Here is a 15,319-nt window from a genome sequence, read left to right as displayed (position 1 = left end):
AGGCAGTGAGGTGGCTTCCATTCTGCCAGACCCACGTTGTCTTGTCTAGTTTATTTTTCTGGCTGTTTACATTTGGGGGCACTCAGTAATAGTAACAATGTTGCTTTAGGCTATTGTCAGTCTTGCTGACTGCTTGTACCAGGTGAATAGTAATAGTTATATATCCTCTTACAAGCGCTGTCCTGTGTGTATGGCAGCTGGGTTTCCCAACCTGTGGCTCTCCAGCTGTTGTAAGACTATAAATCCCAGCATGCCCCGGGACACGTGTTGGCTTTACAACAGCTGTAGAGCCACAGGTCAGATAAAGTTAAAATGAGTCGAGCGTTGCTTGGTTATCATTGTGCATGCTGTGTTCCAAGATATCTACCACCAACTTAATATATTGACTTTGATACAAAGATGCTAAAAGTAGGTCACAGCTGTGTCAGTATTTAGCATGCCCTCGTATTAAAGTATATTGTGGTACAATGTTTCTTTTCTTGTATGAAGGTTGACTGTTATGTATTACGTGCTATTCTTTTTCTGGATAATCCTTTATGTTGTCATGCAAATCAGCCAGAGGTGACAGTGTTATACTGTGAAGCAGCTGGCACAAATACAAGGTGTACCTGTGTGAAGCTTCATTGACAATGTGGTATGAATGGTCTGTGTGAGAACTGTATATTCTGTGCCAGGAAAGGTATGAGGGCCCGCTAGAGGGAAGCAGGGAACTTTCCCCTGTGGTCTGAACCCATTACTACAGCTGTCCCAAGAAAGACCTGAAATAAATGTTTGTGAAAACAATTGGTGGATATAGGTTACAAAAGATGCAAGAACGTGTATATAAACCCCTAATCTAGTTTACAATGATAAAAGTTGTAAACGTAAGAACGTTTATGTATAGATGGAATACATGATATATAAAATGTGAAGTACACCTGCAGTTAAAGGGACTGTACCATCAGGCCTGGGCTGAAGGACTGGAGGCGGGCTGACCCACCCCCAGTGAGAGGAAACCTCCGCCCCTCTATGACACTGCTCCATTAGAACCAATGGAGCTGTATCATAGAGGAATGGGGGTTTCCTTCCATTGGGGATGGGGTCAGCCCGCCTCCAGTGCTTCAGCCCAGGCCTGATGGTACAGTCCCTTTAAACCAAAAGGTCCCTGTACAGTCAAATGTTGGCTAATTCCACCAACTGTCTAATGTGTATGGGGTCAAAAAGGGCCAGGTATAAATTTTAAAGGGTAACTCCGGATAGGGAAAAAATTTTTCTATTAAAAATACATTGAAAGTTATATTGATGTCTATATAATGTCTTACCGTGTCTGTGCGGTTCTGCTGCACTGGTAGTTGATTGACATCCAGGAAGTGATGAAAACTGTCGTCCCTGCAATCCACTTTGTCTCCTGCTCACTCTGTTCCCTTCCCGTAACAGGCAGAAAACTGCATCGGAGGAATGGAACTACTGTAAAACGATATAAACCAGTCATGTCAAACTCTGGCCCGTGGTGCCATTATTTTTGGCCGGCCAGGCAATTCAGAGTTTTAATTACATCTGGCTCGCTATGGCTACTATAAACGAGACTATGGGGAGGGCTGGCTACTATATGAGACTATGGGGGAGGGCTGGCTACTATATGAGACTATGGGGGAGGGCTGGCTACTATATGAGACTATGGGGGAGGGCTGGCTACTATATGAGACTATGGGGGAGGGCTGGCTACTATATGAGACTATGCTAAGCCAAAAAACAGAAAAAATACTTTGGGACAACTTGCCAAGAAGTCTATGTCTACATAAGTCTATTAGTTATAATCAAACACTTACACAATACATCAACCAACAGATTTAGCCAGGATTTCTACACCCTTCGGACACCTCCTGCAGTCTCCGGCATAAATATGCAAAATAAACACAATAAAACCAAAAATAAGGAGTGATCTCCTTTTTTTTCTTCTTTTGCATATATGAGACTACTGGGGAGGGCTGGCTACTATATGAGACTACTGGGGAGGGCTGGCTACTATATGAGACTACAAGGGAGGGCTGGCTATTACATGGGTTGGGCTTTAATCATATCATAGCATTTTATCATGTAATTTATCATAGTGCACAGTGCTGGGAGACGCACACCACTTCCGGTGACAGGACCGCCACATTTGCGCTTCAATAATTATCAAGGCTGGCCTGCAACTTAGTCCAATTTTTTAATTTTGGCCCACTGTGTATTTGAGACCTAAACAGTGTGTGTGGGTGTGTGTGTGTGTGTGGTGGGGGGGAGGGGGTGGGGGTAGATATAGGTAAGAACCTTGCATTGTTTTTAACTGCCTGCCCCTTTTGTTTTAAAACAGATAAGCAGCCGCCAGAGCTGTTTAGCAGGGGCATACCTCTCTTCTCTCTTTTGAAATCATGTGAAGGCTGTTTGTACTGACCATTCATGTTCATGGGGAGATTAGGAGCGATAACTAGCTGTAAATACTGTTGGCTTATGTTGGCAAGTCATAATATACCATATATATATGAACACTGTAATAATAATTTTATTATATATAATAAACACCGGAATATTACTTTATTCTTAAGTTTTGATTTAGGCTCAAAGTGTTTTTAAATCTTTAGGGTACAAACCCACTTGCCGGATCCACAGCGAGTCCCCTTGCTGCGTATTTGCAGCGAGACTCGCTGCGGATCCGGCCCCTATTCTTTCAATGGAAGACAAAATCGCAGCAGGGATGTACATTATACATTACCGGGTCCCCGTTCCTGCTTGCTTCGGGGCTCCCGGTGTCTTCACGGCCCGCCCGGCCAATCAGTGCACTGCGGCGGGGCAGCGCACTGATTGCCCGGGCGTAACGTGCCGGGAGCCGCCGAAGCAAGCAGGAGCCGGGATCAGGTAATGTATATCCTGCCCGCCCCCCCGCAGCCCCGATCGCAATCGTGCGGCCTGCCGGGCTGGAGGCGATTGTGCGTCTGGGGGCTGGGGGAGATCGGGGGTGCAGTAGGGCGGGCAGGATACAGTATACATTACCTGATCCCGACTCCTGCTTGCTTCGGCGGCTCCCGGCATGTCCCGCTGCGGCGGGGCAGCGCACTGATTGGCCGGGCGGGCCTGAAGACACCGGGAGCCCCGAAGCAAGCAGGAACGGGGACCCGGTAATGTATAATGTCTGGTGGCCAGGGGGTTAATGGGGCGGGCTGCAGACAAAATCACAGCAGGGATGTTTGTCCCTGCTGCGATTTTGTCTTCCATTGAAAGAATAGGGGCCGGATCCGCAGCGAGTCTCGCTGCAAAAACGCAGCAAGGGGACTTGCTGCGGATCCGGCAAGTGGGTTTGTACCCTTAAAGAGAACCTGTCAGCCCGGCTAAGGTGGCGTAGCCCAGCTAACCCCCCTGTGGAGCTCAGCATACTTAACCCTCCCTGCAAATCCCGCTCCTGGACTGGGTCCTGTGGCAAAGAAATCACGGCCCTAAGCTGAGCTTGCGCGTTATGCAAATCAATAGAGATGAGTCCGACGTCCATAGAAAATCACTGAAGTAGTCATTTTCTATGGATGTCGGACTCATCTCTAATGTTCTGCATAACGCGCGCTCAGGTTCTGGCCGTGATTTCTCCGCCCCAGGACTGAGTGCAGGAGCGGCTCCAGGGTGGGTTAAAGTGGTAGTGTGGTGCTACATATTTATTCACTAAATAACAAACATTACAAAGTTATACAACTTTGTTATGTGTGTCGTTTAAGTGAATGGCACTCTTCCCCATGTTCCACATCCACCCCCCACCCCGGAAGTGTGGTGCATTATAATCACCGAATTACTGTGAACCCCGGCCGCCAACTTGGGTCAATCGCATCATCTTCAGGGGGCCAGCTGGACCGCTCCAACTGTAAAAGCCCTTTAACCCCTTAATGGCACATGCCATACAGCCATTGGATGGTTGCCTGGGCCTTAGGGTACCATGCTGTACCTGAATGCATGCTTTTATTATTGTACTATGAAGCGATCTCAAGAGCTGAGCATGCTTCCTAGACTGTGAGAACTGGCTACTATCAGCAGCTTCTGTCACTGACCAATCGGAACATCTGTAATTCAGATTGGTTTCCCTGACTAATGGTGCGGGAGGGCTCTTGCTTTGGGTCCTTTTTGCATTGTGCAATCATTGGCTGTCCAAGGCAGCAAACGAGCTCCGATCAGCAAGATTGTTATTTGTTTGCATTGTCTTCAGAACACTACATCGTTTGTATGCCCTTTTAAATGTATTGCTGTTGGCCGCACATAAATTTTGAAGCAGCAAAAAGATGCAATCAGCTGGCGTTTTCCCACTCCTAGGCTAATCGCTGACACTTCTACAAAAGCCGATCATAGCCCAAAGCGGTGCAGTGCACTGATTTGATGAGCGGGGCGTCAGGATGTCGGGAGCCCCCGAAGGAAGCTGGAGTATGGACTGGTAAAGTGTATGCATCTGGCCTGTGTTTACATACTCACAGCGGGATGAAAATTCTGCTGCGACTATGTAATCCTAATCAGAATGACAGTTAAGGGATCCGCAGAGGATTTTGCTGCGAACTCACAGCTTGAAATCCACTGTGGATCAATTATGTGAATTAACCCCTAAGGCTGTCAGAAATCACTACCCCTAAATGTTCCTTCTCTGCAATCTTTGCTAACACAGAAAGACCAATATGATACTCGGATAGAGGATTCCTCCTCCCCGAGTACATTATTTTACATTTGGAAACATTGAACTGCAGTTTCCATTGTTTGGGCCACTTATTTAGTAAAGCTAAATCATTTTCCACATTATTGACACCTTCGGGAATAACCCTATTGTCGTCGACAAACAGACATACCTTACCTACCAAACCTGTCACTTAAAAAAAAAAATAGGACCCAGAACAGACCCTTGTGGCACACAACTTGTCCCCAGTCTCTGCTTGGAATATACACCATTCACAACAACCCTCTCATATCTGTCCTTCAGCTAATAACAAACCCACAGAACTATCCAGGGATTAAGTCCAAATTTCTTTAAAGGGGTAGTGCGGCCGTAAAGAATTATTCACAGAATAACACACATTACAAAGTTATACAACTTTGTAATGTATGTTATGTCTGTGAATGGCCCCCTTCCCCGTTTGCCCCCCCCCCCCCACCCGTGAACCCCGGAAGTGTGGTGCGCTATACATACCTGTCACGTGCCGACTTGTCTCCGATCTTCAGTCAGTGAAGTCATCTTCGGACGGCCGGGCCGAATCCCTCCGACCATCCTGAGTGCCGGCCGCCCTCTTCAGCGTCATCAGATGCTCAGCCGCGATTGGCTGAGCACAGTTTGGCTCAGCCAATCGCGGCTGAGCAGCTGATGACGCGGCCGCGTTATCGGCTGCTCAGCCGCGATTGGCTGAGCACAGTTATGCTCAGCCAATCACGGCTGAGCAGCCGATGACGCGGCAGAGGGGGGCCGGCACTCAGGACGGCCGGAGGGATTCGGCCCGGCCGTCCGAAGATGACTTCACTGACTGAAGATCGGAGACGAGTCGGCACGTGACAGGTATGTATAGCGCACCACACTTCCGGGTACACGGGTGGGGATGGTGGGACACGGGGAAGGGGGCCATTCACAGACATAACACACATTACAAAGTTGTATAACTTTGTAATGTGTGTTATTCTGTGAATAATTCTTTACCGCCGCACTACCCCTTTAACTTCTCCATTAGCTCTTTATGGGGAACTGTATCAAAAGCTTTGCTGAATTCCAGATAGGTGATAAACACAGCACCGCCTTCATCCAGCACTTTTGTGACATAATCAAAGAAATCAATTAGAATAGTCTGACATGATTGTCGTGCAGTAAAGCCATGCTGGTTTGGATCCATCAAATTGTTCATTCTTATGCTACGTTTACACGGAACGATAATTTGTCCGATCGTACGTTTAACGATGTTGGAGTAACGATTTTTTTTCATAACGATCAGTGTTTAGACAGTTCGTTTTGCGATCGTTTTTTCGATCGCTTAAAGCCTATCTCACACATTGGTTAAATCGGCGAACAACTGTTCACACAGAACAATCTGCGAATTTTGAGAACGACGATTTGAGAACTTGTTGAAAGATCAAAATGAAAGATTTCTCGCTCGTCGTTTGATCGTTCGCTGCGTTTACACGTACGATTATCGTTCGAATTCGATCGTTATCGTGCGAATTCGGGCAATAATCGTTCTGTGTAAACGCAGCATAAGGTTATCCATTATCTTCTTTTTTTAGAAGTTTCCAACATTTTCCATAACATTGGCCATTGTCCAATAATCAGGAACATCTCCTGTTAGGTGAGATTGGTTATACAGATCTGGGAGGGAGGAGGGCAGCAGCAATCACACATCAAAGTTCTTTAAGAACCCTGGGGTGTACACCATCTGGACCAATCGCCTCATTCAACTTAAAAGTGTAACTCAAATTTTTTTTTTTATTCCAGAAATCAGTAGTATAAGCGATTTTAAGAAACTCTATAATAAGTTTTATTAGGCAAAAAAGTATCTTTCTGTACTCTAAAAGCAATTTCCCAGCCTCCCCCCTTACTTCTTGTCTGTTCATTATCAGGCCAATCCGTCTTCATTACAGAGAAGCAAGTGAAGACCAGTTCTGGTATGTCCATTATATCCTATGGAGGGGGAAGGGCAGAGGGAGATGAGTGAGCAGGAAGAGTCTGTCTGGGCATCTAAAACGCTGGATTCAGAGGTCAGAAAGGTCAGTGGTTATCTAGGAACTTGCTGAGAGAAGATTGCAGGGTGTTGTGCTGTGCAGGACTGATATCTCTGTTCTTCGTACTCACCCACTCCTCTCAACCCCTCCCCTCTCCATAGAGCATAATGGACACAGAAATCCTGCTTCTTCTGAAGTCTGGGGGGAGTTGGGAAAACAGCTTTTCCAGTACAGATGGAAACTCTTATGCTGAATAAGCTGAACCCATACAACTGAATAGGGATGGACCTAACCCGCCGAGGTTCTGGTTCGGCTGAACCCAAACGCTCGGCATCGGATTCCCGCTGTCTGCCCGCTCCGTACAGCGGGAGGACTGCCTGGAAAACTGGGATACAGCTTATGGCTAATGCTGTATCCAAGTTTTCCAGGCGTTCCTCCTGCTGGATCCACCCGCTGCACGGAGCGGGCAGACAGCGGTAATCATTGCGGAGGGTTCGGGTTCGTACGAACCCAGTCCGAACCAGGTTCGGACTATCCCTACAACTGAAGCCGATGCTGTGTCCAACCATCTTGTGATTGTGAAGGAGTCCTTCTGAAAACGCTGAGCAAAAGTAGTTATTCAGATAGTCAGCAACTGCCATATTCTGCCCATTGCTTATTTTAGTAATGCTGCAGCTATTCTTTTTCTTCTTCCTGTCACTTATATTTTTATATAAAATGCCTTTTTTTGCCATAAATAGTGCTAAAGAGGTGGGGCCTATGGTTCACTGGGTACTAGCCTGCACCTTTGCATAATTAGTGATTGGATTGACTCAGGAGTGGATTGAAAAAACACACTTTTGAAATTGAATTGGAGTGGATGGATGTAATTTAATGCCTAGACCTCTAGGGGGATTTAAAAAATGGAACAAACTAAATTTCAAAAAAATATGACACAGCCTCACCCCCAATAAATGCTTAAAGCGACTCTGTACCCACAATCTGTCCCCCCCTTGTACCTTCGGTTAGCTGCTTTTAATCCAAGATCTGTCCTGAGGTCCGTTAGGCAGGTGATGCAGTTATTGTCCTAAAAAACAACTTTAAAGAGAAGATTCACTCATCAGAGGCAGGATGTGTGGAATACTCGGACGCCAGGCGCAGAGCGGCTTGTTCACGGGGTTCACGATGAAGGATAAGAGTCGTAGTACAAGATTCTCCCACTTCTTTATTGTAATGTTATATTACAATAAAGAAGTGGGAGAATCTTGTACTACGACTCCTATCCTTCATCATGAACCCTGTGAACAAGCCGATCTGCACCTGGCGTCCGTGTATTGCACACATCCTGCCTCTGATGAGTGAATCTTCTCTTTGATTTCCTGACCGATTTTCCTCAGACTGGCAGCTAGCGGAAAAAACAAACTTCTACAAAGCACCATAGACCAAAGGATAAAAGCGCTATAAGCCTGGGAATGGAGCGATTTTAAGGAACGTTTATTTGTTAACAATGGTTTGAATTTTTTACAGGCCATCAGATACAATATAAGTTATACATGTTATATATCGTTTTAATCGTAACGACTTGAGGAACATGCATAACAAGTCAGTTTTACCCCAGGGCGAATGGCGTAAAAACACATTTCCCCCAAATAAAAGAAATGCGTTTTTTTTTTTTCAATTTTACCACACTTTGAATTTTTTTCTGGTTTCGTAGTATACTTTATGCAAAAATTTAGCCTGTCATTGCAAAGTACAATTAGTGATGCAAAAAATAAGGGCTCATGTGGGTTTGTAGGTGTAAAAATGCAAGTGCTATGGCCTTTTAAGCACAAGGAGGAAAAAACTAAAACGCAAAAACGAAAATTAGCCTGGTCCCGAAGGGGTTAAAATCGCTTCATTTCCAGGCTTATAACGCTTCTATTCTTGGGTCTATGGGGCTGTGTCAGGTGTCATTTTTTGCGCCATGATGTTTACTTTCTATCGGTACCTTCATTGCGCATATACAAATTTTTGATCGCTTTTTATTACATTTTTTCTGGATTTGATGCGACCAAAAATGCGCAGTTTTGCACTTTGGGATTTTTTTGCACTGACGCCGTTTACTGTGCGAGATCAGGAATGGGATTAACCCTTAGGGGACACAGCCATTTTTCATTTTTGCGTTTTTGTTTTTCCCTCCTCGTGTGTATATAAGGCCATAGCGCCTGCATTTTTCTACCTAGAGACCCAAATGAGCCCTTATTTTTTGCGCAACTAATTGTACTTTGCTATGGCAGATGTAATTTTTGCCTAAAATGTGCCGGGAAACCAGAAAAAAAATTATATGTGTGGTGAAATTGAAAAAAAAAAATGTTTTTTTTTTTATTTGGGGGGGGGGGTTGTTTTTACTATGTTCGCCCTGGGGTAAAACTGACTCGTTATATATGTTCCTTAAGTTGTTACGATTACAACGATATGTAACATGTATAACTTTTATTTGATTTGATGGCTTGTAAAAAATTAAAACCTTTTAAAGAAAATATATGTTCCTTAAAATCGCTCCATTCCCAGGCTTATAGCGCTTTTATCCTTTGGCCTATGGGTCTGTGTGAGGTATCATTTTTTGCGCCATGATGTGATCTTTCTATCGGTACCTTGATTGCGCATATATGACTTTTTGATCGCTTTTTATTACAATTATTCTGGATTTGATGCGACCAAAAATGCGCAATTTTGCACTTTGGGATTTTTTTGCGCTGACGCCGTTTACCGTGTGAGATCAGGAATGTGATTAATTAATAGTTCGGGCGATTACGCACGCGGCGATAGCAAACATGTTTGTTTAATTATTTATTTATTTTTATTTATAAAATGGGGAAAAGGGGGTGATTCAGACTTTTATTAGGGGAGGGGGTTTTGTGTTATTAAAAATACATTTTTCTTTTACTTTACACATATACTAGAAGCCCCCCTGGGGGACTTCTAGTATATGCACTCTGATCTCTCATAGAGATCCATGCAGTATAGTTATACTGCATGAATCCATGAGATCGGTGTTCTATTACTTTTGGCTGCTGCAGCCAAAAGCAATAGAATGCCGAGCCGGGATCAGCGCCATTACGGAGCAGACCCCGGCCCGGGATGGATGCGGGGATCGCCCCCCCGCAATCGCGCCGCAGGGGGGCGATCCACCCACTAGACCACCAGGGATGCATATCAGCAAGTATTTAGAAGCAGCTGTCAACTTTGACAGCTGCTTCTAAGTACTTAATTAGCGGGGGACGGCGATCGGACCGTGCCCGCTAATAGCCGCGATCCCGGGCTACATGCGGCCCCCGGGATTGCGGCAGTTCAGAGGGGGGTCGCCGCGCGACCCCCCTCTGAACTCCCATAGCGGCACGAGGACGTTCAATAACATCCTGGTGCAGCTATGGGTTAATTAATAGTTCGGGCGATTACGCACGCGGCGATACCAAAGATGTTTATTGATTTATTTGTTTACTTTTATTTAAAACCTGCGAAAAGGGGGGTGATTCAGACTTTTATTAGGGAAGGGGGCTTTTTACTATTAACAACACTTTTTTTTTTTTACACATATACTAGAAGCCCCCCTAGGGGACTTCTAGTATATATACTTTGATCTCTCATTGAGATCTTTGCTGTATAGATATACAGCAAAGATCAATGAGATCGGCACCCGTTTGCTTTCGGCTGCTGCAGCCGAATACAAACGAGTGCCGAGTCGGGGACGGCACCATCTTGGACGAGTCCCCGGCCGGCATCACACAGGGAGATCGCTCCTCCGGGACAACTTTCCGGAGGAGCAATCTCCCCCACTAGACACCAGGGAACGGTTGCCTCCGGTAATCGAAGGCAGCTATCAACTTTGGCAGCTGCCTTTGATTAGCCAATTAGCGGGCACGTCAATTAGACCCGGGCACCCGGGACCGCGGCCTTACGGGTATGTCATATGTCCTTAAGAGGTTAAGGAGTTAATTTTTTTTTTTTTTTTTTTTTTTTAAATCATTAGGGGTTGTGATTGCAAGTAACTTTGTTATACATGTTTTTTTGTTTTTTTACATTTTCTATGTTAAAATAATCTTAAACATGTGACCACCAGGTGTCTCCCAACTTCCGTCCATGCTCCCTTCACATCTTTTCTCTTTTCATAAGAGAAAAAAAATAAATTAAAATGGAATATCTGTCAAAAAAATTTTATTTTTACATTTCCGCTCCAGTGTGCTTAAATTTCTAAGAAACACCTTAAGGGTTCAAACCCACTTGCCGGATCTGCAGCGAGTCTCCATGCTGCGTTTTTGCAGCGAGACTTGCTGCAGATCCCAGCCCTATACTTTCATTAGCAGAGAAACTCTGATTTTGTCTGCAGTCCTCCCCATTAACCCCCTAGCCGCCGGACATTATACATTACCGGGTCCCCGTTCCTGCTTGCTTCGGGGATCCCGGTGTCTTCACGGCCCTCCCGGCCAATCAGTGCGCTGCGGCAGGGCAGCGCAATGATTGGCCGGGCAGAACGTGCCGGGAGCCGCCGAAGCAAGCAGGAGCGGGGACCTGGTAATGTATATCCTGCCAGCCCCCCCTGCAGCCCCGATCGCCCCGGCCGCATGATCGCCCTATCGCACCCCTCGGCCGCAGGATCGCCCCCCGTACCCCTCGGCCGCAGGATCGCCCCCCGTACCCCTCGGCCGCAGGATTGCCCCCCGCACCCCTCGGCCGCAGGATTGCCCCCCGCACCCCTCGGCCGCATGATCGCCCCCCGCACCCCTCGGCCGCATGATCGCCCCCGCACCCCTCGGCCGCATGATCGCCCCCCGCACCCTCCGGCCGCATGATCGACCCCCGCACCCCCTGGCTGCATCATGCGGCGATCATGCAGCCAGGGGGTGCGGGGGGGCGATCCTGCGGCCGGGGGGTGCGGGGGGGGCGATCATGCGGCCCGGGCTGGGGGCGATCGGGGCTGCAGGGGGGGCGGGCAGGATATACATTACCAGGTCCCCGCTCCTGCTTGCTTCGGCGGCTCCCGGCACGTTCTGCCCTGCCGCAGCGCACTGATTGGCCGGGCAGGCCGTGAAGACACCGGGAGCCCCGAAGCAAGCAGGAACGGGGACCCGGTAATGTATAATGTCCGGCGGCTAGGGGGTTAATGGGGAGGACTGCAGACAAAATCAGAGTTTCTCTGCTAATGAAAGTATAGGGCTGGGATCTGCAGCAAGTCTCGCTGCAAAAACGCAGCAAGGAGACTCGCTGCAGATCCGGCAAGTGGGTTTGTACCCTAAGGGGCCGGGGGCGATCGGGGCTGCGCGGGGCGATCATGCGGCCGGGGCTGGGGGCAATCGGGGCTGCGGGGGGCTATCGTACGGCCGGGGGGTGCGGGGGGCGATCATGCGGCCGGGGGCAATCGGGGCTGCAGGTGGGGCGGGCAGGATATACATTACCAGGTCCCTGCTCCTGCTTGCTTCGGCGTCTCCCGGCACGTTCTGCCCGGCCAACCAGTGCGCTGCCCCGCCGCAGCGCACTGATTGGCAGGGCGGGCCGTGAAGACACCGGGAGCCCCGAAGCAAGCAGGAACGGGGACCCGGTAATGTATAATGTCCGGCGGCTAGGGGGTTAATGGGGAGGACCGCAGACAAAATTAGAGTTTCTCTGCTAATGAAAGTATAGGGCTGGGATCTGCAGCAAGTCTCGCTGCAAAAACGCAGCAAGGAGACTCGCTGCAGATCCGGCAATGGGGTTTGTACCCTAAGGGGCCGGGGACGATCGGGGCTGCGCGGGGCGATCATGCGGCCGGGGCTGGGGCAATCGGAGCTGCGGGGGGCTATCGTACGGCCGGGGGTTGCGGGGGGCGATCATGCGGCCGGGGGCAATCGGGGCTGCAGGTGGGGCGGGCAGGATATACATTACCAGGTCCCTGCTCCTGCTTGCTTCGGCGTCTCCTGGCACGTTCTGCCCGGCCAACCAGTGCGCTGCCCCGCCGCAGCGCACTGATTGGCAGGGCGGGCCGTGAAGACACCGGGAGCCCCGAAGCAAGCAGGAACGGGGACCCGGTAATGTATAATGTCCGGCGGCTAGGGGGTTAATGGGGAAGGCTGCAGACAAAATCGCAGCAGGGATGTACATCCCTGCTGCGAGTTTCTCTGCTAATGAAAGTATAGGGCTGGGATCTGCAGCAAGGAGACTCGCTGCAGATCCGGCAAGTGGGTTTCTACCCTAAGGGTTAATAAACGTATGAAGTGTTACTTTGAATACTTTGAGGGGTGCAGTTTTCCTGAAAATTTTTAAAATCACTGCAAAATTTTGAAGCTCTCTAACATCCTAAAAAGTAAAAGGACATTCACCAAATTACACTAACATAAAGTAGACATGTTGTAGCTGTTACAGTAATAATTAGTTTATGGGCATGACTAGTTATCTTAGAAAAAGATAATTTAGAATAAAAAGAATGGTAAATTTTTTTTAACTTCTGCGCAAATTTATTATTTTTTTTTACAAAAAAAACTGAGTGTATCAACAAAAGTTTATCACGAACACAAAGAGGAATATGTCACGAAAAAAAAAATCTCAGAATAACACCGTTATTATTACAAAAAATGAGGCAGGCCAAAACAGGCTGCAGAGGCAAGGGGATAAAATTTGCTCTGTGGAAATGAAAAACAAAGCTATTTTGTAAATTTCAGGGGAGGGGGGATTGACTTTACACTGTTCTCAGTGTGGTAAAACTGACATGTTAGCCCTGTTGCCCAAGTCAGCACAATTACAACAATACCTAATAGCTAATAGCTTTATGTAACTTTTATTTTGTTTTACTACTTAATTTTTTTTTTTTAATTTTTAAAGATTTATAATTGGGCTTAAAATTGCCCTATTCTGGTCATAATGATGTTCTTAATTTTCGTCTATGGGACTGTTTGATAAATCATTTTTGGCGCAATAATCTGTTCTTTTTTTATCAGAAACTCACTGATTATATGTGACACTTTAATCACTTTGATACATTTTTCTTGATGTGAGGTTAAAAAAAAATAGTTTGGTAGATTCCGCATGTAATGTATAATTTTTGTTTGGTTTGTTTTTTATTTAAAAAAAAAAACAAAAAAAAAACGAAAAGGGAGGTGATCTAAACTTTTGTCACTTTTTTACACTTATTTGTCTTCCCCCTATGGCACTTCTATGAGCAATACAATGATTACTGATAGGGATCAATGCATAGGGATGCAATATCTCCATTGTACATTATCTTATGACTCGATTGCTTCAGCCTGCTGGAGACTGGCTGAAGCAGTCCCAGATGTTGGGCAGCTTGAGGGGCCTCGCAGAGACCTTGGGCTGTTCTAACATTGTGTCAGCTTCCTGCGATCTCGCAGTGGGGGGCCGTTCCCGCCACCGGACCACCAGTGAAGGTTAGTGAAGACCATTTAAACACTGCTGTCCGTTTCGACAGCAGTATTTAAATGGTTAAATAGCTTCGGTCATGAGCCCCCTCTGTACCCTCTTAATAAAGGCATGACGGTATACCCGTCATCCGTCATTAACCCCTTCCCACATAAGGACATACCCACCGCGGGTTGGGTCATGTTGTGACCCTGCTCTGAAGCTTGCTCCACTCCTGGCTGCTATCAACATTCAGGGACCAAGTACATTAGCCTGCTCAGCAAATCGCCATGCCCAACTAATTAGCCATTAGTGGCGGCATCATATCGCCGAGAGGCGATCCCTGCTTCTTACCCAGCTAGGCCTCAGTGTCGCAATGACGTTGATCCTGGCTCAGTGCTCGACTGCAATGAGCTCCAGCAGAAGAGATTTTTTTATGGGAATTTGCTGCTGCTCTGGACAGTTCCTGTCTCGGACAGAGATGTCAACAGAGAGCACTGTGTCAGGCTGAAAAGAAAACAGCACTTCCTGACATCAGTTGATTTGAAAGAAAAAGATTTTCGGTGGATAACCCCTTTAAGAGTTCTGGTATCATTTTAAAGCTAAGCTTCTTATATTTTAGTTGCTGCGAGCGTTTAAAGTTCAGACTTGTTACCTTTCTTCTTGAGGATTAAATATTTATTGATTTTTTAGATTAGTGTTAGTTTATCTAAATGTAGTAGAATTTTTTTGGATTATTTATGCATATCTTGTTTTGTTGGCAAATTTTATTGACCAAATTATTTTTTTAAATTTTAAGGTGAAATCTTGAGATTTTTGTTTTGATTGTGGAGAGAATGCAATAACACAACAACAGTGTGCTTACCTGCTGCTTGCTTTTTTAAATAGAAGTATTTTACAAATCTGTAAAACTCTGACATCAGTTTTCACTGGAGTACTCCTTTAACAGTGCTTTGCTGGACATTGTTGTGCCCTGACCTCTTTTTGGAAAAGTCATTCTGTTGCTGTACAGTCATTTAGGCTGGGAAATTAATTGGGGTACACCAAAGGATTTTCCTCCTCATCCATAATCACTTGCCCAAGAATTATATTAGTGTATTTTACCCTTAGTTATCTCGTGCTGATGAGAAAAGATTCGGCAGAGGGACTGTTCCTGCACTCACAGGGCTGGCTGCGCTAGGCTCTTCCAAAGTCTTTGCCCAAGCACTGTGAGGTTGACTAGATTTGGCTTCTAAACAGCACTGGGAAATACTGTGCTAATGGAGTAGGAGTAGTGTATGTTATAAAATAATTAAACAGG

General features: G+C 46.6%; 1 protein-coding gene across 3 annotated transcripts in view; it reads left to right on the top strand.

Moving 5' to 3' along the window:
- The window catches only part of CRTC1 (CREB regulated transcription coactivator 1), a 131,029-nt gene that overhangs the window by 675 nt on the left and 115,035 nt on the right, over window positions 1-15,319 (top strand). The gene's annotated exons all lie outside the window — the stretch shown is intronic.

This window comes from Dendropsophus ebraccatus, chromosome 3, assembly GCF_027789765.1.
Source record: "Dendropsophus ebraccatus isolate aDenEbr1 chromosome 3, aDenEbr1.pat, whole genome shotgun sequence".
Classification (NCBI taxonomy): Eukaryota; Metazoa; Chordata; class Amphibia; order Anura; family Hylidae; genus Dendropsophus; species Dendropsophus ebraccatus.
The sequence above is the reverse complement of the archived record's forward strand: the minus strand, read 5'-3'. Positions and strand labels throughout refer to the sequence as shown.